This window comes from Bubalus kerabau, chromosome 10, assembly GCF_029407905.1.
Source record: "Bubalus kerabau isolate K-KA32 ecotype Philippines breed swamp buffalo chromosome 10, PCC_UOA_SB_1v2, whole genome shotgun sequence".
Lineage (NCBI taxonomy): Eukaryota > Metazoa > Chordata > Mammalia > Artiodactyla > Bovidae > Bubalus > Bubalus kerabau.
In genome coordinates this window covers 73722664-73746252 of record NC_073633.1, presented here as the reverse complement: position 1 = coordinate 73746252, position 23589 = coordinate 73722664, and the positions used below count along the sequence as shown (strand labels likewise).

Here is a 23589-nt window from a genome sequence, read left to right as displayed (position 1 = left end):
GTGGGTAGCCTTTTCCTTCTCCAGGGGATCTTCCCAACCCAGGGATCGAACCCAGGTCTCCCACATTGCAGGAGGATTCTTTACTCGCCGAGCCACAAGCAAAGCCCAAGAATCACCGGAGCCCATGTAAACAGTCCCATTCCTGGACACTGCGTGCCGAGAGTCTGACACAGTTCATCTTCAGTAGGCCCGGGAACCTGGGTCTGATGCAGGAGCTATGCTGTCTGTAGACTGGATGCCGAATGCAGATTCCTATGGTTTGGGGCTGGAGGAGAGAGAAGAGGCTTTTGAAACCTCAGGCGTTACTAGCCGATAATGCCATGGTAATGCCCTACCTGGCAGCCAGGCTTTGGTCAGGGCTGAGACAACATTGTCTGTGTAAAAGAAAAAAAAAAAAAAGACCCACATATTTAGAGAACAAGTGAGCTGTAAACAGTGGGGAAAGGGAAGGAGGGGGGCGAGATAGAGGTAGGGGATTAAGAGGTACAAGCTACTGTATATAAAATAAATAAGCTATAAGGATATATTGTGCACACAGGGAAGATAGCCAACATCTTAGAATAAGTATAAATGGAGTATATAACCTTTAAAAATTGTGAATCACTATGTTGTATACCTGAAACTTATATAATATGGTAACTCAATTATACCTCAATTAAAAAATATATAAATGGATTCATTTTGATATTTGGCAAAACTAATACAGTTATGTAAAGTTTAAAAATAAATAAAAATAAAAATGTTAAAAAAAAAAGACACAGGGCAATAGAGAGCAAACAATAATTATCTCCAAGAGAAGGAAAAGTTGTGCCCTATGAATGCACCAGCTCACATTTAGGGGGAGTTTGCAGGTCACAGATGGGAAGAAAATCCAGTAATCTTGTTAAGTTAAAGAAACAGTTTGGAGAAGAAAGGCAATAAAAATTTGTGAACACACACACACACACAAATATATATATATATATATATATATATATATATATATATAAAAATGTAAAGAAGAAGAATGAATGAATAATTTTGTAGTTAAGTGGGCAGCAGCAGTGATATTGTCCACCCTGAGCTTTATCACGGAAGGAAAAGAAAATCTCATGGCCACAAGTGTGGGGCTTCATTTGCAGTCATCATCCCCGAAACTGAGAAATCACCCTCCCTTGACAAACATCAGCAAACGCAGCTAAATCTGAGCCCTTCATTAAACTTAGTCTTGCCTCTTCCTATATGCTTCCCGTGTGAGCCCAATTCATTATCTAGATCATTTAAACCAGAGGCTTTTATAATTCAGAGCTGAGTGGAAGATCTCTGGGTGAGCAAAGAAAGTACTATTTTTGGATCTTGTTTATTTGATAATTTTGCATATAAAGAGTAGGCAGCCAGAAACACAAATGATGTATTTTTTTCTCTATTCTCTTCCTCCAACAGAATTCATATTATAGCTGGAGCAATATTGTATGAAGTGGCATAAACACCCCCACCAATACAGGCCATGTGGCATGTACCCATTACACCACACACCCTCAAACTGCCCTATATTGCTTTTAAAAATACCCTCCTTTTTTCCCCCTACACATACATTCTCATGTTCTCTTGCTCCCAGTTTTGATAAAGACTCTACTTTTTGATTTGGTCAGGATCTTGAGGATTCTAGCTACCACAAATGATCAGATTTAATCCTATGAGATGCTGCTAATGCAGAAACTTGGGTAATGAACAATCTCAACACAAACAAAAGAGAAGCAGCTGCCGATTAGTGAGCCGCACTGCCGACAGTCTCTGTGGACTGAAGGCACGGAGGTTCAGGCTGAGGACCTTGGGATGTACAAATTGTCTAAACAAACAACAATTTGTCTACAAAAGTGCCTCTGAATTACAAATGAGTAAAATCGAGTTGTCTTGGGATCTGAGTTATTTGGCTTTAAACTTGCCTAGCAGTTCCATTAACGATTGATCTGTTAATTTATGATGGTTTAGAACAAGACTTTGATGGAAGCTACTAGACCCTTGACTAGAAAGTCAATAAGTCTTTTATAAAACAACCTTAGCCATGTATTATACATGTGCTCATTGGCAAGACTTCATCTGGGGCATTTCTCAATCAGGCTTGGATTTACTGACTATTCATAATATTGAAAATCTACTATTAAACCCAGACCATTTAAATTTCTGATTAACTGACCATTAGACATTGCCTTCATACTGATGACTCAGGACTCTGTCACTCTCTAATGTGCTAATAAAAAGAGATTGTGAATTATTTTCATATGTTTCCTTTTCTGAGAGATGAATCAGATGCTCCAATGTTTTTGTTCAAAGTTTATTTCAAAACTCAAGTAATTAAAAACATTTCTCTGTACGGAAAATCTAATGCAAATGTTCTTAAGCTAGAGCAGACACATGGGTAAGCCTAATGGGGTAATGGGGCAGGGACCAGAGTGGCTTGAAATTGCAGACGCCAGGAGCAAGCAGGGAGAAATGCTAGCTGCGCTCCTGTACACCAAGTCTTTAGCTCATTTCTGTCCTCTGTCAACCTTCACCTCCATGAGTCTTATTTTCCTTTTGGCCACCAGACTTCCTGTCTCCATGTTGAAAGACAGTCCTCCCCAAGGTCTAGTTTTCTATACAAACAGTCCTGAAAGATTGACTTCTATAATTACCATATATTGGATAGGAGCCCATCTCTTTGAGCCCAAGACACTTTGCAAGATGGAGGAATATTTGTATGAAACGGAGTGGCAGGTCTCCTTCCCAGCATGACCTTAACTGTTCCCTAGACGCCTTGCCCTGCTCAGTCCAGCCTGCAAATGATTCGCTGATCTCTGAAAAATCTTTCCAGATAATTTAGGAAAAAAACCATGCAAATTATTAACAACCTTATGAATAATAAACATGTGATCTCATCAGTAATTAAAGAACAGCAAATTCCAACAAAATTAAGATGCTATTTTTGTGTGTGAATTAATTTGCAAAAGGTTTTTTAGTAATTATAATGCTGGTGTTCCCATTAAAATGCTTTTAGGGAATAATAACAAAACAACCAAATCAAACTTCTTAAATAACATGTATAATATATGATTTCAAGTGAAAATAAGTCCCAAGGCAGTGTGGCTCCTCAGTTGATTAATTCAGGGTTTCCATAGAATCCTCAAGCCCCCCTCCTTCATAGGTTTTGTCCCTAGGCTGGCATGGTTACATGCAGACATGCCAATGTCCAGTGAAAGAAAGTAAACTGTTTATCCATTGTCTCTCTCTCTCTCTCTTTTTTGATAATTTTATTTAAGAAGAAATGAAGAAGATGAATTATTTACAGGCAACCCTCTGTGTAGCTAAGGATACTATGTTTTTTAAAAATTATTGAAATATAGTTGATTTACAATGTAGTGGTAGTTCAGGTATACAACAGAGTAATTCAGTTATATGTATTATATATATATTTTTGGATTCATTTCCATTATAGTTTATTACACGATACTGAGTGTAATTCCCTGTGCTATACTGTAGGTCCTTGTTTTTCTATTTTATACATAATACTGTGTATCTGTTAATCCCAAACTCTTAATATATCCTCCCCACCCTGCCTTTCTCCTTTGGTAACCACAGTTTGTTTTCTATGTCTGTGAGTCTATTTCTGTTCTATAAATAAGTTTATTTGTATCACTTTTTTTTGGATTCCACATATAAATGATATCATGTGACATTTGTCTTTCTCTGTCTGACTTACTTCACTTAGCATAATAATGTCTAGGTCCATCCATGTTGCTCTAAATAAGGATGAAAAATACCCAGTAAACCTCATCTCCCATCTCTTTAGCCAGGACTGGATCATGTGCCCACCTCTAGCCCAATCACTGGCAAGAGAAAGGAAATGACCAATATTGGTCCAGACTAATCCAGATTTATCCCCCGAGGAAGCATGAACACTTTGACCAACTAAGGCTCTATCAACAGGGAAAAAGGGAAAGTAGTGGTCCTTGGGCAGACAACTCATGGTATCTTCTCTGCCTGCCAAGGAGACAGGCCACATACATGGCTCATAGGAGCTATGGAAAGAAATTTGGCACTATATACCAAGACTCTTAAAAGTGTCCTTACAATTGGGCATAGTAATTCCATTTCTATGAACAAAGCCCATGGAAAATGTGCCTAAATACAGATAAAGTATTACGCTCAAAGATTTTCACTGTAGTACCCTTTATAACAGAATAAAGAAAGACCAACAAAATCAAATTTAAGGGTCCCCAAATAAAGGAACAATTATATAATTACAGTACAAACATATGACTGACTACTTCCTAGCATTTAAAAATGATGTTTACAAAAAGTTTTGAAGAACATGAGAAGACGCTCATATTATGGTGTTAAATGGGAAAAGCAGATATCAGATTGTATATATAATATAACTCTATCTATATAAAGTATTCATAGCAACTATCTCCTCAAATCTACTATGTGGTAGTAACCTACACACAACCTCTAATCCCAACAGTTCTGAAACGTAAGTGTCCTTATGCCCCTTTGACAACCAAGGTAACCGAGGCTCAGAGATGTTTAGCAGGTTTCCCAGAATCACTCAGCTAGTAAAAAGGTAGGACAGGGATTCGAGTCTGAGTCTCTTTGACTGTTTGAATCATGGCTTCACAATTTAGGAGCAATTCTCTTTCTTTCACCCTTTTTTCTGTTCTCTCTTCTCCATTGTGGGTGAATAAGGTATTTATGAGTTTAGCTACATGAATGAGCCATGCTTCAGAGGTATAGATAGACACCCCAATATTCAATGAAGTGGAATAGAATAAGGACAATGGGAAATGGGGGTGGTGCTTGTGGCAGAAAGACAGAAGTAAGAGAGTAAGAAGAAAGGAGTAAGAAGAAAGAGAGGATGGGATGACAGTATTGAGAACCAGGAAGTAACTGTCTACAAAACCAACCAGCATTCTTTGATTTCCTTTTTAATTGAAACTGTTTTCCTACTGCCTCATTCAGTACAGAGGCCTTCGGTCATGGGTGGTGATGGTGTTAGTCACCAAGTCGTGTCTGACTCTTGTGACCCCCATGGACTGTGGCCCACCAGGCGCCTCTGTCCTTAGGATTTCCTAGGCAAGAATATTGGAGGGGCTTGCCAGTTTCTTCCCCATAGGATCTTCCTGACCCAGGCTCAAACCCTCATCTCCTGCATTGCAGGCAGATTCTTTATTGCTGAGCTACCTGGGAAGTCCTCTGTCATGGATGGTTTATACCAACTCACCAAGAGCCTGTTTCAGCCTCCAGATGCTTCTTTAGATGTTGGTTGCTGTTCAGTCTCAGTCATGTCCAACTCTTTGCTACCCCAGGGAGTGCAGCATGCCAGATTCCCTTGTCCTTCACCATCTCCTGGAGTTTGCTCAAACTCATGCCCGTTGAGTTGGTGATGCCATCCAACCATCTCATCCTCTGTTGTCCCCTTCTCCTCCTGCCTTCAATCTTTCCTAGCATCAGGGTCTTTTCCAATGAGTCAGTTCTTCGCATCAGGTGGCAACAGTATCGGAGCTTCAGCTTCAGCTTCAGTCCTTCCAATGAATATTCAGGGCTGATCTCCTTTAGGATGGACTGGTTTGATCTCCTTGCTGTCCAAGGGACTCTCAAGTCTTCTCCAACACCACAGCTGGAGTGCCAGCACCACAGTCAGGTGTTGGATCCTTGTCTCATTCAATTAGAAATTCCTCCTACCATGGCTGGCCAAGTCAGGAGGGGATGGTGCACACGTGATCCCAGGGATAAAGGTATTGATACATCTGTGAAAGATGGGGCTGGGGAGTCAATACATTGGAGATCATACATTATTTCCCTTAGAACCACACTCCCAGCCCCAAGCTGGGTGGTACACGTACAGCTAATAAATGAAAATTATTGAATTAAGAAGGGGAATAAAAGGAAAGACAATCCTCTGGACACCTGGCTCTGTTGTTTTTCACATCTGTGCTGTCTCTGCTAACCCGTTTCTGCATTGGAACCCCATTATGCACATTGGCCAAAGACACAATCTGTTGCTGCAAAATTGATCTAAATGTAGGCCAACTTTGTTTCAGCATTTATCCAATGACCAAGAGGACTCTCAATCAGGCCTCACTGCTGTATTTTTGCTACCACTTCCATATTGGAGTTGAAAACCCTGTTGTCACAGTGTGAGGGTTCTAGAATGATTAGCATCCCCAGGTCCCTTGGCTCCCTTGTTTGTTTGAAAAATGCAAGAATAAAGCAACCATGCAAGAATAATGAGCATCATGTCTGATTTCAGAAAGCCTATTAAAGTAACAAATCAGAAATGTCTCCGATAAAAATTGCTGGAGATAAGAATCATGCAAAGACTGGCTCTTTTGGAAAGAAGAATGTATGGTGCTGTAGGATTTTGTTTTGTTTTTAATGCTGAGATTTCTAATGGCAGATTTTCTCTTTCATTTAATGTTCTCAGAATTATTTAGTATGTCTGATGTTTTGTATCAAACAATGCATATAAAATGGGAAGAGAAGAAATTCTTGTGCTGCAGAATCATCCCATTGGACACCTTTACACGATAACATCATGTGCAGATTTCTCATCAGTCCTGAACAGGCAGCATGCCATCCTGAGAGCCTGGGTCCTTTCCTTGAGAGCACTTTATGTCCAAAGCCCTTCACAATCATCAACCCAGACATCATGAGAAGTGGCACAACGGCTTTGGGGCTACCTCCTACAAGTCCAAGGGCTTCCCAGGTGGCTCAGTGGGTAAAGAATCTGCCTGCAATGTAGGAGATGCAGGAGACCCAGCTTCGATCCCTGGGTTAGGAAGATTCCCCTAGTGGAGGGCCTGGCAACTGACTCCAGTATTCTTGCCTATAGAATCCCTTGGACAGAGGAACCTGGCGGGCTATAGCAAATGGGATAGCAAAGAGTCAGACATGACTGAAATAACTGAGCACACAGCACCTACAAGTCCAGAGGAAAATTCTCTGGCACTGGGCAAAGTGAGATTATTTCTGAGCTCCAAAGTCTAGAGATGTCCATTTTTTTGATGCAAGGTGGTGACAAGAAGGGCTGGAAGCAGATCAGGGCAGAGAATAAGCACAAACCAGGTTTGAGGCACTTGTCAAAGGAGAAAAGGGGAGGTCAGCTCTGCCTTCAGATCCAGGGGCCATGTTTAGGGCCAGGAACAGGAGAACGGGTAAAAGGTCAAGAGTTACTGGGTAATCACTGTGGTGGAGCAGGAGAGGAGGGAAAATGGAAGCAGGAATCCTAGGGCTCAGGGCTAGTGTCCCTAATATCTTTCTTACCATATTCAGCTCAGTGTGAGTGAGTCCTGCTGATTTAAAAGCCCCATATTCTGGAAGGAAACTTTAAAAATTATGTACAAAAGGCCCTGAACTGGATACTCAGCACAGATAGTGTTCCAGAGAAGACTGCAATGGCTACTCTCATTCAGAAGTTGTCATATTTAACTTTATACTTCTAGTCTCCCTGATACAGCTCTGAAATAAAAATATGTCAAGTAAATGAGCTTGGGTAATAGAAGAGAGCTTTAAAGAGCATGTTTAGGGCTTGAGTTGAATAAATATTCTATCAACTCTTACCTAGGTTAATTGTCCCCATCATTGACATTTTTGAGGTTTCTGCTTCAGAAAGGTATGTGAGCATAAATAATCACATCCTTTCTGTGCTATAGACTGAGAGCGAATGGAATTACCAGGTGTGCAATTTGAGAGCCAGGGTCAGTCCTCAAGGAGCAGAGAACTGCCCCTTCCCCCAGTATTTCTATCCCTATGGAATCTGTTAAAAAGGAGCACTGAGGCTGTCTTGACAACACACAGGGTTAAGAGACTTGTACAGAGAAGGGCAGAAAGGCTGTAAGTCAGGGAGGAGAGGCTTTATATTCCTATCTTCTACAGTCAGCCCCAAAGAAGCCTGCCGTTGTTATTCCAATTTCCCTCTATCCACTCATACCTTTGAGGAGCATTTATCTTTGTCAGCCAAATCTGGCCATTTTTGATATTGGATCAGAAGTAATAGGAAAAGCCCAGAGAGTTAGAACTAATCTTAGCTACTTGCATCCTTGGGCCTTGGTTTCCTCACCTGTAAATAGGGAAGGATAGATAGGACCAGTGTTTCTAAATTACATTCTGTAGGAACTTAATTCAGAGAAGGTAATGGCACCCCACTCCAGTACTCCTGCCTGGAAAATCCCATGGATGGAGGTGCCTGGAAGGCTGCAGTCCATGGGGTCGCTGAGGGTCGAACACGACTGAGCGACTTCACTTTCACTTTTCACTTTCATGCATTGGAGAAGGAAATGGCAACCCACTCCAGTGTTCTTGCCTGGAGAATCCCAGGGACAGGGGAGCCTGGTGGGCTGCCATCTATGGGGTCGCACAGAGTCAGACACGACTGAAGTGACTTAGCAGTAACAGCAGCAGTAGGAACTTAATTAAGAATATCCAGGAAAAAGTATCACAAGTCAAACATATTTTGGAAACAATGAGTTAAACATATTTAGACCAGCTTGTTATCTCAAGGGCTCCTGAGAGTCTTTGAAATTTAGCCAGTGTAACTTGGGAATTTCACATTAGTGTTTCCCAAAGTTGTCTGATTGTTGTTATGGGCTAAATTGTGTCTTTCTTCAAATTTATGTGTTGAAATCCTAACCCCCAGTACCTCAGAATGTGACTGTATTTTGAGATAAGTTCCTTAAAGAGTTTAGGTTAAAATGAGGTCATTAGGGTGGGCCCTAACCCAGTTTGTCTGATATGTTTAAAAGAAGAGGCAGTTAGTGTTTGTCTTCCTCTGTATGATTTCACTTACGTGTGGAATCTAAAAAATAAAACAGTGAACAAACATAACAAACAGAAACAGAGTTGTAGATACAGAGAGCAAACCGGTGGTTGTCAGAGGATGGGGCGGCTGTGGGGAAGGAAAGAAATAGATGAGGGGAGATTAAGAGGTAGAAACTTCCAGTTGCAAAATAAATGAATCATGGGCATGAAATGTACAGTGTGGGCAATGCAGTCAATAAATATGTAATAGCTTTATATGGTAAGAGATTGTAACTTGACTTGTTGTGGTGATCATTTTGAAATGTAGAGAAAAATCGAATCGCTGTTTCATGTAACAGGAACTGACATACTTTTGAGGGTCAATTATACTTCAGAAACAAACAAACCCATAGACAAAGAGCTCCAACCTGTGGTTACCAGAGAAGGGGGTGGTGGGGAGAGGAAATTGGATGAAAGTGGTCAAAAGGTACAAGCTTCCAGTTATAAAATAAGGAAGTATTACACTAGGGATGCAATGTACAACGTGGTAAGTATAATTAACACTGTTGTACATTAATATATGAAAGTTGTTAAGAAAGTAAATACTAAGAGTTCTCATAAGGAAATTGCTTTCTTTTCCTTTAATTTTGTATCTATATGAGATGATAGAAGTTTACTAAATGTATTATGATAATCATTTCGTGATGTATATAAGTCAGATCATTATGCTGTGCACCTTAAACTTGTACAGTATAAGTCAATTATATTGCAATTAAACTGGAAAAAAAATGGAAGAAGAAAAAGAAGAGGCAGTTAGGATACAGACACATAGAGAGAAGATGATGTGAAAGACAAAAGGTAAAGATGGGTGTCCACAAGTCAAGGAGAGAGATCTCCTTGACACAAGAAACCAACCCCGCTGATACCTTAGTGCTGAATGTCTAGTCTCTAGCAATAAAAACAAATATTTATTCTTTAGGGCACCCAGTCTATGGTGTTTTGTAGCTCTAAAACCTAATACAGTTGTGGAATCCTTTCTACAGAAGATCTCTCTTCTGAATAGGCTTTCTTAGTTTATACTTTGGGTAAATCCTGAGCTAGATGTTCAGTAAGTTTTTTTCCCCCACCCCCAGCTCTAAAAGGCCATGATTTATTGAAAAATCATGTCCGTCGATGTAGGCCCTCATGTAATTGATCTGTTAAGAGAATGTATTTTCCGAGAGGTCAGAAAAGTTAGGGATTGGTGTTGCCTGAGTTTGTAGTTGGGCTTCATGAAGCTGGCAGAGAAGAGGGCTTAGAAGGAAAGGTAGGCAGGGAGGGCTACAGGGGATTCTGGCAAGTCAATCATTCTCCCAGAGAAGCTGAACTCACTTGTCTTTGCAGAGGCCAGAGTGTGCTTGTGCAATTTGTTGTTGTTGTTAATCCCAGAGCTTTTCCTTGGACAGTGGCTATCAGGTAAAGGAGGACTGTATCTTATATATATCTTAAAGGCTTGGGAGTTTTGCCACCAAGACCTTCATCCACAGGTGAGCAATGAACAAGACATTTCAGATGCTTCAGAACACAGAGGGTTGAAAGTTCTTCTTCTTTTTTTTTTTTTTTTTTAAAAAAAGAGAAACTTGAATTCTCTTACCTTCTCTCTGTGGCAGCTTTCTTCATTCTTTGAAAATTCACTGCAGGAATATGGGAGACTTGGGAATACTGGAATTTCTAGGTCCAGAATTAAACCTTCACAGGATGACTGACGTTAAGTGGATTATAGTGACTTATTCCCTGCGGTACATCAGAGCTTCGTATTGGCAGATCTAAAGAATGGGAAATATACAAGGAAACAGAACCAAATCAGGGTGGACATTGACATGTGCTGCTCGATGCACTTCCTACTGGTGTTTCTTTCCCTTTCCTTGAGGTGACGCCACAAGGAAAGATAAGCCAGTTTCCAGATGTCTGTCCCAGAGTTAGTTTTCACTTATTGAAATAACTTCTTATCAAAAGTAAGTTTTTAAAAAGCATGTTTTATGTAGTTTCTCAGTTGGAAAACCTGGCCAGATAATCAGACAGAGAACTACTCTCTTCATTGGCTGTGTGGAAAGATCTTGTTTCTAGCATGCTGAGGGCCTCACTGAGCCTAACAGCACATCATAAACTCTACCATCTTCCTACACTGGTTTGTCCTTAAGGAGGACAGAAACTCCATAACAACATTAAAACAGAAACTGGGAGCAAAGCCCCGTGGCCGAGACTCACCCAACCAGATTGCCCTGCTATTTTTATCCCCCGAGCTGAGCGTATTGACAGAATACAGAATTACTTTTGTGATTAAACGTGGCCAAAAACCTTGTAGTGTTAATCTCTGGAAATCTGTTACAAATTAGATGGCAAGTACCAGCAAACTGCTATTTTTTACATCTAAAAATAATTCTCAGTGCTCTTGTGTGTAAGTAATATGGCAGGAAGAAAAGAAATTTTAATTTAATTGGATTGAGCAGTTCAATTTTTAGCAGTCAATTCCTAAATATAATGGTGGGCATGATTCTCTGAAAGCCCCCAGATGAAGAGAAGGTCAGGTGCTGAGAGGATGAGCAGAGGCCTCAGCAGTTCTTTGCGTTTGCACATCTTAGTCAGTCTGGCCCAGAGAGCATGGCTCTGTAATCACAAATCCTCCAGTTCCCCTGTTTTTGAGAATTTATATGATTGTGATGAGAACAGGATCAGATGTGAGCAAAAAGGTGATGGAGGATTCACTGACCAGGTACCACTGTTTGAACTAGTGATGAATGTATGAGCCATACAAAGCCAGTATTGGCTCCGTTTCCTCTGATTTCCTTTGGAAATCAGGCTCTTTTGGTTCTGTCACAGAAGGTTACAGAGTTTCCAATCAGGATTTATGTGGAGTGGCGGGTGCCAAACCGACTAGGGCATGGTCATCTCCATACCCAGGGAGACAGCGCAATCCTTCAGCCACCCAAACCCAGGCCCTTCAAATGCCTTTGAGAACACTCACTCCAGAGCTCAGTCCTGTATCCACCCTTCATTCCCTGTCCACGTCAAGAAGCCCAGCCACATGTGAGCTCAGTTTCCTTCTGGCTTGGGTCAAGACCATAAACACTCTCAGGACTACTGATGTCTTCCTCCTCCCTCTTTTACCACATCCAGTATGCCTGGTCCATATTCCTGGGTCTCAGTTCTATTCCTATCATACTTCAGTTCTATGCCTGCATTTCCCTTCCAGGTTGGGACCAGAAAATCTGCCTAAATTTTGCTAGCCTTCTCTCTCCAGAGCTGGGAGCCATCTTCTCATTCCATCTTCCATCAGGAATCCTGCGCAGTCTGGATAGACTGGATATGTTAGGGTCTAAGGAAAAGGACCTCCATGGCCAGAACCTTCTGATGCTAAGCTTGATCTGTCAGATCCCACGTAGGAAAGCAGTATCCTTCCAGGACAGCACAGCAGTGAAAGCATGGACTTTACAGTTATCCTGCCTTTCCTGTATTGAGTGTATTTTAGGGCTTCTAACTAGTTGACAAGGCAAGTTTTTCTTTATAGAGTTCCAGCTAATAATTACATAAGGAATAGTGGAATTAGAAATTATGCTTTGGAACACCCTGTGAAACAATGGGTTTCTTCTAGGCAATGATCAATGTTCACTGAAAGCATTAAGTAAAATTTTGATGAAGAGTTTTATAATGGATGGATCAAGTTGACAATACCTGATTTGACTGGTCAATCTTAAAGGCATTAATGGAAAGACAGCCAGACATTATCAGCCTTCTGATGCTATTTAGTGGGAAGTTCATAGCCCCACCTATGTGGTGTCCTTTAAGAAAATTGAACCTGAATCTAATCAAACCTTTTGTTGTAAACACCAGTTTACAAAATTACAGGGAGGAGAGGAAAATGTTAAATGATATCATATGGACTCATCACATCTAGATTGTGGGGTTCTACCACAGGGTGAATGACCCAGTTCCTTAAAACAAATAGACAATAAAGACAAACAAACAAAAACCCAAGGGTTAACTGTTACAGATTTAAAATGGATTAAGACCATGTCAACCAAATGGAACATATGGGTGAAAATGCTTTGTAAATGGCCAAGTTGTTAAACATTAGGTATTAATATTATGACTGTTGCCCTATCTTTCAGCTCCAGATCCTTAAGTCTGGTAAATCCATTATCAAAATAAACTTCAAAAACTGTATACTTTATTTGCCAAAGCTTGTGTCTGGAATATTTGAAGGACTTCAGACACAATTTCCTAAATGGGCAAAGAGAAGCCATGACAGACAGGTGATGCAATACCTAGCTTGAATCATTAAGCAATGGCCAAACTGAATGTCTAATCAGATTGTAAGATCTAAACCTTCCCATATTTTTAAAAACCTTCTGGTCACAGAAAGATTTAGCTTGAGCATGTATACAGACCCATATGTACTCACTTTAAACAGTATGACAATGTTATATGCTTATATATGTACACACATATGTTGACAAAATTTACTAACATATGTTCATATATACACATACCTTGAAGCAATGAATAGATAACAAAACTTCTCGTTTTTCTCTCTCCCAACTAAAGCTCTCATAGGAAAACACTGACTATGGGCCACTCACGGGATAAATTCCTCTGGATACATGAAGAGTTCAAAGCAAATCAAGATTTTATCTCTTCAGTTGCCAGTTTTAGTTTTTATCTCTCTGAACAGTAACCTTTCGAAAATATGCTTCATCATTTCCTGCATCTTGAAAAGAAAATTCCAAATACCTCCTTGGTACCTTAGGGCTGTCATTAGGAACATGATCATGCTAGGAAATAATACATGCACAGGAATATAGGTGCTGGCTGTTTTCCAATATGTGGTATGAGCTCAGTCCCCTGGGCTCTTTGGATTCTTATTTCTACATTTTATAGCATTTATTTCTGTTTTTGTGTTTTCACGTGTGTCTGTAGTAGCTACTTTCTAATCCCTTCTAATTGCTGCTTCCAATCTGTTTTACAACCAGATAATCAAACTCATTGATTTGTGGACAAAATAAGAGTGGAGAGGCTCTGCTGAGTGCCTAAGAGATTCTTTTGCAGGTAAAGTGCATGACCTTGAGCATCTGGACTTTGTGAACATTATTTTACTGCTAAGAGGCCTTTTTTCGTTGCCTATCAATTTCTTAACTCTGTTTCACATGAGTGAGAGAGTCTGCCAAAAAAGTGATTGTTCAGAAACACAAGATAAAAATGTATCCTTGGAGTGTACTTGAGTTGGAGGTTTCCATTAACTCTTTTTAGGAAAAATATGACTTATTCCCACGGAAAGTGAATACCGCTTTTCTTAAATTCACAATGAACCTCTATCACACCATCATACTGAAACCCAAGCTCAGATTATAAATTACCTTTTTTAAAAAGACATATTTATCTTCCTGAGATCTTAATAAATTCATTGTACATACTAAGACCCCTGACAAATGGAAGTTTACAGTAACTATATTTAGAACTCTTTCACATACAAATACCTGGCAGTCATATGAGCATTTAATACTCTTGAATGCTTTTCTGATTAAAGAGAATTTTCCGGACCCAGCTGGAGTGATGCTCAGATATAGTTAGGGTAGGCCTGTGAAATTGATTTTTATGAAGTACCAGATTGAAGTGTACTAGTCTAGCCCTCTTGGCCTGTATGAATCTCACTCTCATTCTCTCCTTCCTCCAATGTATGAATCAACCTAGGTCCCCAGTGTCATTACCACATAATGTCCTCAATCCCAAACACTTTCAATTAGATCTTGGGTGCCCTCCATTCATCCAAACTGGATAAATAGTTTAGTGCTTGGAAATAACCAGAATTCTTCAGGTCCTCCCCATAATATCCACTAGTGATGTCTGCTTCATCAGACTGCAGTGATCATCCCAATTACAATAGGCTGACCTTGTTTCTTGAAATCTGAAGTGGAGTGTCTATGACTTCCGCATGTGCATGGAACAATGGACGTCTGGCTTAAGAGCACCGGATAGGTAATCCCAAGGCTTTTCTGAGCTCAGCAGTTCAAATGCACACAGAATCACGACCACATTACTGCAGAAATGAAGTATTTCCCTCTAAAATTAGATGCCCATTAGCACATCCTCATAGCACTCTTACTTCTCCGTGAGACCGGAGAGAGCACAGGAGGAAGCTCAGCTGATTTTAATAATACCAATATCCCCCCCTTTTTAATGACATTTTAAATTGAGGTATAGTTGATTTAAAATGTTTTGGGTGTATAGCAAAGTGATTAGTTATATATATACACACACATATATATTTTTCGGGCTTCCCTGGTGACTCAGATGGTAAAGAATCTGCCTGCAATGTGGGAGACCTGGATTTGATCCCTGGATTGGGAAGATCCCCTGGAGGAGGGCATGGCAACCCACTCCAGTATTCTTGCCTGGAGAATCCCCATGGATAGGGGAGCCTGGCAGGCTACAGTCCATGGGGTCACAAAGAGTCGGACATGATTGAGCAACTAAGCATAGCACATTATATATTTTTCAGATTCTTTTCTATTATAGATCATTACAGATATTGAATATAGTTCCCTGTGCTATATAGTAGGTTCTTGTTTATTTTATGTATCCCCTCCCTCCACATTCCTTTTAATTATGGTGAAATTATGGTGAAATCTAGCTGCTATTGCAGCTTCCCAGTTGGCACAGTGGTAAAGAATCTGCCTGCCAATGCAGGAGATGCAAGAGATGTAGCTTTGATCCCTGGGTCGTAAAGATTCCCTGGAGTAGAAAATGGCAACCCATTCCAATATTCTTGCTTGGAAAATTCCACAGACAGAAGAGCATGGTGGGCTAAACAGTCCATGGGGGCCGCAAAGTCAGACACAACTTAGTGACTAAACAACAGCAACTAGCTGCTATTAATATTTGAGTCAAACTGATGTATAATAGCCCCATTCACAAGTTCTTTTTCTTAAAAGGACAAATATTGTTATGGCAACAGTTTCTGACCTGGGAAAATAAGAATTCTCAAAGCATATCTTTTGTATCATTTGCTTGCCTCTAGGATATTTTGCTTTTACTCATATTTTAATGAAGTATCAGTGGGGATGGGTTATGGAAATATGAAAAGAACAAAAGTATCCTGTCTTCAGGATCAAGAGTATTCTCATTATTTCAATTTCAAAAAAAATTTTCAGTTTACTCACCTGTCTACATATATCATACAAAGTTCATTGAATTTACTTTTTAACATCTATAGAAAACTCAGATCTGGTAGAGTGATTTTGGGAGGTTTGAGTTACCTCGTTCAGAGCATCTTGGTTAATGAAAAGTTTGACCTCAGTAGAACCAAAAGGCATAGTCCTGACTCACTGATTCTGAAAGCATATTTTCTTTCATTGACAGACTAGTCTTAGGACTACCCTTGAATATTAAGGACTGAATAGTCTATATTAGTATGATCCGATTTCAGGTCGACAACAAGAAATAAAAAAGTGTGGTGGTTAAGTCTAAGGCCTTAGATTCTGATACACCAAGGTTCAGACCCAGCTCTTCCATTCAATGTTGAGTGACCATTGATCACTTTGATACTTAACCTCGTTATTTGCTTCACCTATAAAATGAAGATGATAAATAGTATACATGAGTTTAATGCAGAAAAATACTCCAGGTATTTGAAGAAGAAATGGATCTAATACAGAGAAATAGTGCCTATAAAATTGTAGGAGGGACTGGAGCAGTGGAATCACAGGAGCCACAAATGGGCCATAGACTTTGAGAGCATCACCATTGCTGAGTTCTAGAGGCCACAAAGTTGCTGTTGCTGGGGCCACCGCTGCATCTCACCCCGACAAAACTGGTAACCAGACACTGAAGTGTGGAATTCTCTGGGGCACTCACTCACAGCCATCCAACTTTACTTGACTAGCATTAACAATAGCAAGCAAATAGTCACCACTTCACTTTCACCTTCCAAATCTGGAGCCATTGCCTCTCACAGGTTCTTGCATCCAGAAAGAACCCTAGCTTCAAGGGAGTCTAGGAAAGTAGTTTTTAGATCTTCCAAACGGAGTAGCCATCATAGTCAACAAAAGCATCTGAAATGTAGTACTTGGATGCAATCTCAATGGATGGAATCTCAGTGCATGAGTCTGAGTAAACTCTGGGAGTCGGTGATGGACAGGGAGGCCTGGCGTGCCACAGTCCATGGGGTCGCAAAGAGTTGGACACGACTCAGTGACTGAACTGAACTGACTGAACTGAACCAGCAATACAGGAAGGTACCTAGAAAGAAATGTGAATGATGCTAAATGGCAACAGACCACATCCTAACGTAGGACACTGACCTCCTCAGGTTGTTACCAAGATTACATGAGATCATATGGGTGAGACACTTAGGACAGTGTCTGGAATATAAAGAGTATACAATACTTATATGGCTGTTTATATTTATGTGGTTATTTTATTGTTGAAATTGAGATACCAGCTGGGCATTGAATGCCCCTTACTACACAGTTTTTCCCTAAAAGCAGGGACAATTTTCCAGCTCAGTTCATAGGTGTCCAAGGGTCTGTCTCACCTGGCCCCAACCTTCCTCAGGCTTTCCCCAATTCCCAGTTTTACCCTATCTTTATCCCTCAACATACCCTCACCTGAACAGGTATTCTCCTGTTTTTTACCAATGGAGTTCAAATTATTAGCAACCAACCAGAGAAACAAATGAAAAGTGATCCTTCTTTCTTCTAATTCTGTTCAGTTCAGTTCAGTTGCTCAGTTGTGTCCGACTCTTTGCGACCCCATGAATCGCAGCACGTCAGGCCTCCTGTCCATCACCAACTCCCAGAGTTCACTCAGACTCACATCCATCGAGTCAGTGATGCCATCCAGCCATCTCATCCTCTGTCGTCCCCTTCTCCTCCTGCCCTCAATCCCTCCCAGCATCAGAGTCTTTTACAATGAGTCAACTCTTCGCATGAAGTGGCCAAAGTACTGGAGTTTCAGCTTTAGCATCATTCCTTCCAATCTTCAAACATTTTCAGGGTAAGGGGAAATATTCACTTTCCATCTATCTAATGCAGAAAAGAAGAGGGAGAAAAATAAAATAGTTATTTATCTGTATTGAAGAAGGCAGAAAGGTAGCATCCTGACAAACCTCAAATTGTTAAGTATTTCCAAGGTTTCAAAATCAAAATTTTAACCATATTTTTCTCTCTTAAGATTGTAAGGCCCTGAGATCATCACGAGTTCAGATGATATATCCCAATTCAAGATGGTAAATTGTCCATATATGATTTCCTTCTTGCTCGCTCATGATTTGATTGGCATGACAAAACTGAACAAAAATAAAACTATGATGGTACTAAAAACAGTAAGAGTATCATTCAGTTCAGTTCAGTCGCTCAGTCATGTCCGACTCTTTGAGACCCCATGAATCGCAGCACGCCAGGCCTCCCTGTCCATCACCAACTCCCGGAGTTCACCCAGACTCACGTCCATCGAGTTGGTGATGCCATCCAGCCATCTGATCCTCCGTCATCCCCTTCTCCTCCTGCCCCCAATCCCTCCCAGCATCAGAGTCTTTTCCAGTGAGTCAACTCTTCACATAAGGTGGCCAAAGTACTGGAGGTTCAGCTTTAGCATCATTCCTTCCAAAGAAATCCCAGGACTGATCTCCTTTAGAATGGACTGGTTGCATCTCCTTGCAGTCCAAGGGATTCTCAAGAGTCTTCCCCAACACCACAGTTCAAAAGCATCAATTCTTTGGCGCTCAGCTTTCTTCACAGTCCATAATTAGCAGATCAGAAATTTTTAAAATAAATTTCCTGAAGAGAAAATCAATGAGGATTGTGTGGACAGATAGAATGGAGCAGTAGAAATGAAATCTGGGATCTGTATAGAAGAAGGCCTGCCAGGGAGGACAGTTGGAAAGTTGTTCCGGCAGAGTAGGGAGCTGTTGTTTTGTGTTTGTTTCTTTTTGGCAGAGCCAGGCCTTGGCATCTGCCTCCTCTCTTCTTTCCTCTTGGCCAGAACAGAGACCTGCAGGAAGTAATGGGAGGTCTTCTTGGAAAGAGATATGGCAAGAGGCAGAGGGACCCTGAGGGTACTCTAGATCTCTACAACACACAGGAAGAAAGAGATGAAAGCTCTGTCTAGAGGGAAACACACAGAACTTCTCACATCTCCAGCACAAGTATAACGTCTACTTTGTCTTGGTAATTGTGGAGATGTTCTCTATCCATGCTTCCTAAATGGAGGTGATTTGTTCACACGACCTCTCCATTTTCATGGAATCCATAGTCAGCCCAACCACAGCGTGAGAAGCCAGAGAGCAGACAGTCATACAAAGGATCCCTGTATACTAGCATGGCCTTTCTTTTTTTTTTTTTTTTTTAATTTTATTTTATTTTTAAACTTTATATAATTGTATTAGTTTTGCCAAATATCAAAATGAATCTGCCACAGGTATACATGTGTGCACTGGGACGACCCAGAGGGGAACACATGTAACATGGCCTTTCAAAGGTCATCAGACATTAGAGGAGAACAAACAGCATGGATTAAGAGGAAATATTAAAGTTAAAAAAATAAAAAAAGGAAGTGGAAAAGGAAATAAGGAAGGAGAGGAAGGGGAAGGGTAAACAAAGACCTATTCTGGAGAAAACAGACCCAGACACTAAACAAGAACATGCTGCTGTGAAAAAGGAGCAATGATAGAACAAAGATATTTTTAGAAATGAAACATTATTACTAAAATAATATGATTTATTAGAAAGTTTGGAAGGATATCACCTTCCAAATACACAAAGAAATGTAAAATATGAGAGAAAATAAAAAACATGGCAGATTAATCTAGGAGCTCCAACTTTCTATTCATAAGAGTTCTAAGAAATATATAATAGAAAAATAGGGAGATAATTATTTTTGAAAATAATACAAGAAAATTTTCCAAAGTTGAAGGTTTTGAAGAATTTTATTCCATCAGAAACACTGCCAGCTTGGACTGACTGAGACAGAGAGAGGATGATATGAATGTTGTCAGACACCCATATTGTAACCTTCAGGGTCTTGTGATTTTATAATGCTGTTATTTCTGTGATCACCTTAAATACAGGTTTTATATTTCTCCTTTTAAACTCAAACTTAAATAAGATACTTTAGATACACCCAATGCTGTGAGTTTTATTCCTGAGACCCTAAAAAACACCTGCCTTTCTCAGGGATACTATTGACTTAAAGGATGCTTCCCAAAGGCTGATGTCACCTCCACAGTTTACACACCAATCATCTGTGCCTGCTCTGTGGTTTACTTCTTTTTCTAGTTGGAGGAAGGGTCCCCTTCAGATCTGTACCTATTTACCTAAATCTAAGTGAAACCAGCTCTTGCCTTCAACGTTGGGTGACCTAACCTGTAATCAATTCCAAATCTCTCTAGATCTTCCAAATCTCACTTTATCCTTTTGGCTTTACTGTGTCCCTTCAGAGAAGTATTTCAGGGTTTAGACTGAGAGATAGCTGAGAAAAAGCACCCTGCATCCCAGCTGATTCTGAACCTCTGTTCCATCACAGGATTCAGGCATTCTAATCTCTCTACTGAGTTGTAAATTTCCTGCCAACTAGGTTGCTTAATTAATCCTTACCTACTCCCAACCCCCAACTACAAAAATAAATTAAGCCCCAGAGATGCTGAATGAGTATCCAAAACGGGGAACAAATTTCCAAAGATAAAAATAAAGCCAGTCCAGCGATGCTGACTCCCAGGCCCACATTCTTCTTAATGCCTGTCACTTCACAAAGCCAGTAAGGAGTTTTGGCACTTGAGGAAGCCAACGTGCTGGCTTTTCAGCCATCTGAACCTCATACTTACTGCCACCTGCAGTTAATGCACCACATTCTTTCAGGTCTCTGCCTTGAATAATCTTTTTTTTTAATTTAATATATTTGGCTCTGCTGAGTCTTCACTGCGGTGCTGGCGCTTCTCGTTTGGTGGCTTCTCTTCTTGTGGCGCACAGGCTCTGGTGCTCAGGGTTCAGTTGTTGTGACTCGTGGACTCTATGTGGCCTCAGTAGTTGTGCACTGGCTTAGTCGCTCCACAGCATGTGGAATCTTCCTGGACCAAGGACTGAACTTGTGTCCCCTGCATGGGCAGGCAGATTCTTAACCACTGGACCACCAGAGAAGCCCCAAATAATCTTTTTTTAAATCAAATTGTAAAGGGTTACGTTGGAAGAGACTGAGACCCAGAGCTGCAGTACTGATGGCCGGGAGGATGCTACACCCAATGCCCTTTGCTCAGCAGGGCATGCTAGCTAAGGGCTTAGACTCTGGGCAGGCAGGCTTGAGTTAAATTCTTGCCTCCTATTTTTAAGCTGTAAGATTTGGGGTGAATCACCTAGCTTCCATGAGCCTCCTTTTCCCCCATCTGTAAAATAGAGGTTAGTAATAGCATCTATTTCATAAATTTTTAAAATGAGGATTAAATGGAATGATGTTTTTGTATGCATATAAAGTAGCTGGCATATATTCAAACTGAATGTCAGCTCTCAATATCAAAATGTTATTTTTGTTGTTATTACAAGCGACATACTGATTAATCAGATTGACTAAATCACCCAGGAGAGAGAAGTGAATGCATAAGCTCCTATTAGAAAGAGGGAGAGTTAAATCCAAAAACTGATCCCTTCAAGGAGGAAAGCACCTCAATGCAGATGGTTTGGAAAGAGCACTTTGTCATTTGGATCACACCCAACTTTCCTTTCCATAATCACAGTGACTTTGCATGCCTCATAACAAGGACAACCCAAATCAAAATTGAGAAATACCAACTCTAGCACAAGCCAGGGGAGATAACTCATCGCACTGAACACCCTCTCAGGGGTTAACCACCCTGGGGGCAGAGCAAACAGCACAGCAGCTCCCCAAGCAGCTATTTTTATTTTGTGTTTTGAGCATCTGACTCAAGCTGGGTAAAAGTGTTCATTTTCTCACTTGGAAAGTTTTCAAAACACCAAAAGGATTAGGTCAAGAGGGAAATATACCCACTCCAGCCAAATCTTTTACAGTGGTCAAAAAAAAAAAAAAAAAAAAAGCCAGCAAAAAATTTAATCACAAATCTGCTTCAGGCAATACATGGACCCATTCAGGGGAAGTTGTCCTTTGTTTATCAGTAGCAAACAGCAGCTTCTTGCAACCAACAGCAGCTGCCACCCTGCAAAAGGACATCTTTCCATTTTCATGAAGAGTAATGAAAAATTTTAAGGCAAAGCAAATGACAAAATATTTGCTGCATTCATCTGCCTTTTGGCTGTTTTTACCCTGTGCCAGGCACATGCCTTCCAGACTTCCCAGACAACATCTTATTTTTTAGCCAAGTCTTGCTTTGCAGCCAAGGCACAAGTCTTGTCATTTACATTTTACAGACAGAGATGCTGAGACCCTAAAGCTCAAAGCAGGTGAACAGAGTGGGGCCAGGCAGAGCCAGAAGCTGCATCACAGGTGACTTATAACCACCCCAAGTCCCAAGGGAGAGACAGTGGCCAACAGGAAAACAGGAAAGCACATCAATTCAATGAATGCCAACTTGGGGCAGGACAAAGTCGTGTATGTGGTGACCTAGAAAAATATAGAGCTTAATGGATGCTTTCTTCCCCAGTGGAAAAACTTGACATATAATGCTCATAGCATCATCTGTACAAATTGTGTTTTCTCAGCTAAAAATAAAGCATGAGAGCCTATGTTTATTGGTGCAAGTTACTCCCCATAAGGGTTTCCCTGGTGGCTCAGATGGTAAAGAATCTGTCTGCAATGCAGGAGACCTGGGTTCAGTCCCTGGGTCTGGAAGATCCCCTGGAGAAGGGAATCGTAAACCACTCTACTATTCTTGCCTGGAGAATCCTATGTACAGAAGAGCTTGGCAGGCTACAGTCCATAGGGTCACAAAGAGTCAGACACGACTGAGCGACTAACATACACACACTGCCCATAATTCCTTTTTTACATATTAATAATCTGGGTAATATTTTCTACACATTTCTGCCAGGATATGGAAGGGTTTGTGTTTTTTTTTTTTCCCCCATCTAGAATTACTATAATTATTTTGCTAAAATACCAGAACCTCATTAATTCATTGATCTTATACCAAGTTCCTACTACGAGGCACAGGCCTGGGAACATGGGGACACAGATAAATGAATCTTAGTTCCTGCCATCAAGGGATTCAGAGTCTGTAAGGGGGAGCTGACATGGAAACAAGTAGGCAGATTTGTAAAGAAATATCCTGGGAGCTGTGGGCCAGGAAAAGCTTTCCTCTCTCTTGGGCACCCTGAGTTGTCTCATTTTGCCCTCTTCTCTCTGCCCTGCCCCCTCTGCCCGGGTCCCCTTTGGTACTGCTATTTCTTTTTACATCTTCTCATTGTACTTCAGATCAGACCCTCCAATATCCCTTAAAGATACTATTCCAGGCACAGAAGACAGGTTTGTGCATATAATACAGATTTTTCCAGATGTCTTGCTTATAAGCAGTGCTTTCATAGAGTAAATCATTCCTAATTCTTTAAAGCTAAGCAACATCAAAGTCATTATTTTTCCTGGAACACATTCCAAAGATTATGATCTATGAAGAACACCAAAATGAGAATGGATCCCTAGGTTTGTTTTGTTGCTAATTTTATTCATTTGATTTGTGGAGTTGATAGGTAAGCCAATGCCCTCCTCATCTCTGGACTGAACATGCGCTGGCAGCTCCATCCATCAAGCAAGTTGTCAGAGCACAATGCTTCACGGAGCTTGTTAAACAGAGGTCCAGCTGGCTAACACTCCAGGAGATGAGAAAGAAGAAAGTTAATCTTA

The 23589-nt window shown here is 40.6% G+C and overlaps 1 long non-coding RNA gene across 4 annotated transcripts in view; it reads left to right on the top strand.

Annotated features, from left to right (window-relative positions):
• Positions 1 to 23589, top strand: part of LOC129621574 (uncharacterized) — a 63812-nt gene that overhangs the window by 26514 nt on the left and 13709 nt on the right. For 2 of the 4 annotated variants that reach the window (XR_008699456.1, XR_008699458.1), the window contains one exon: positions 72 to 499. The exons of the other annotated variants lie outside the window; for them this stretch is intronic. This is a non-coding gene — a long non-coding RNA (uncharacterized LOC129621574). Of the gene's footprint in view, positions 1 to 71; positions 500 to 23589 lie in introns of those variants that run through there. 4 annotated transcript variants of the gene reach the window in all.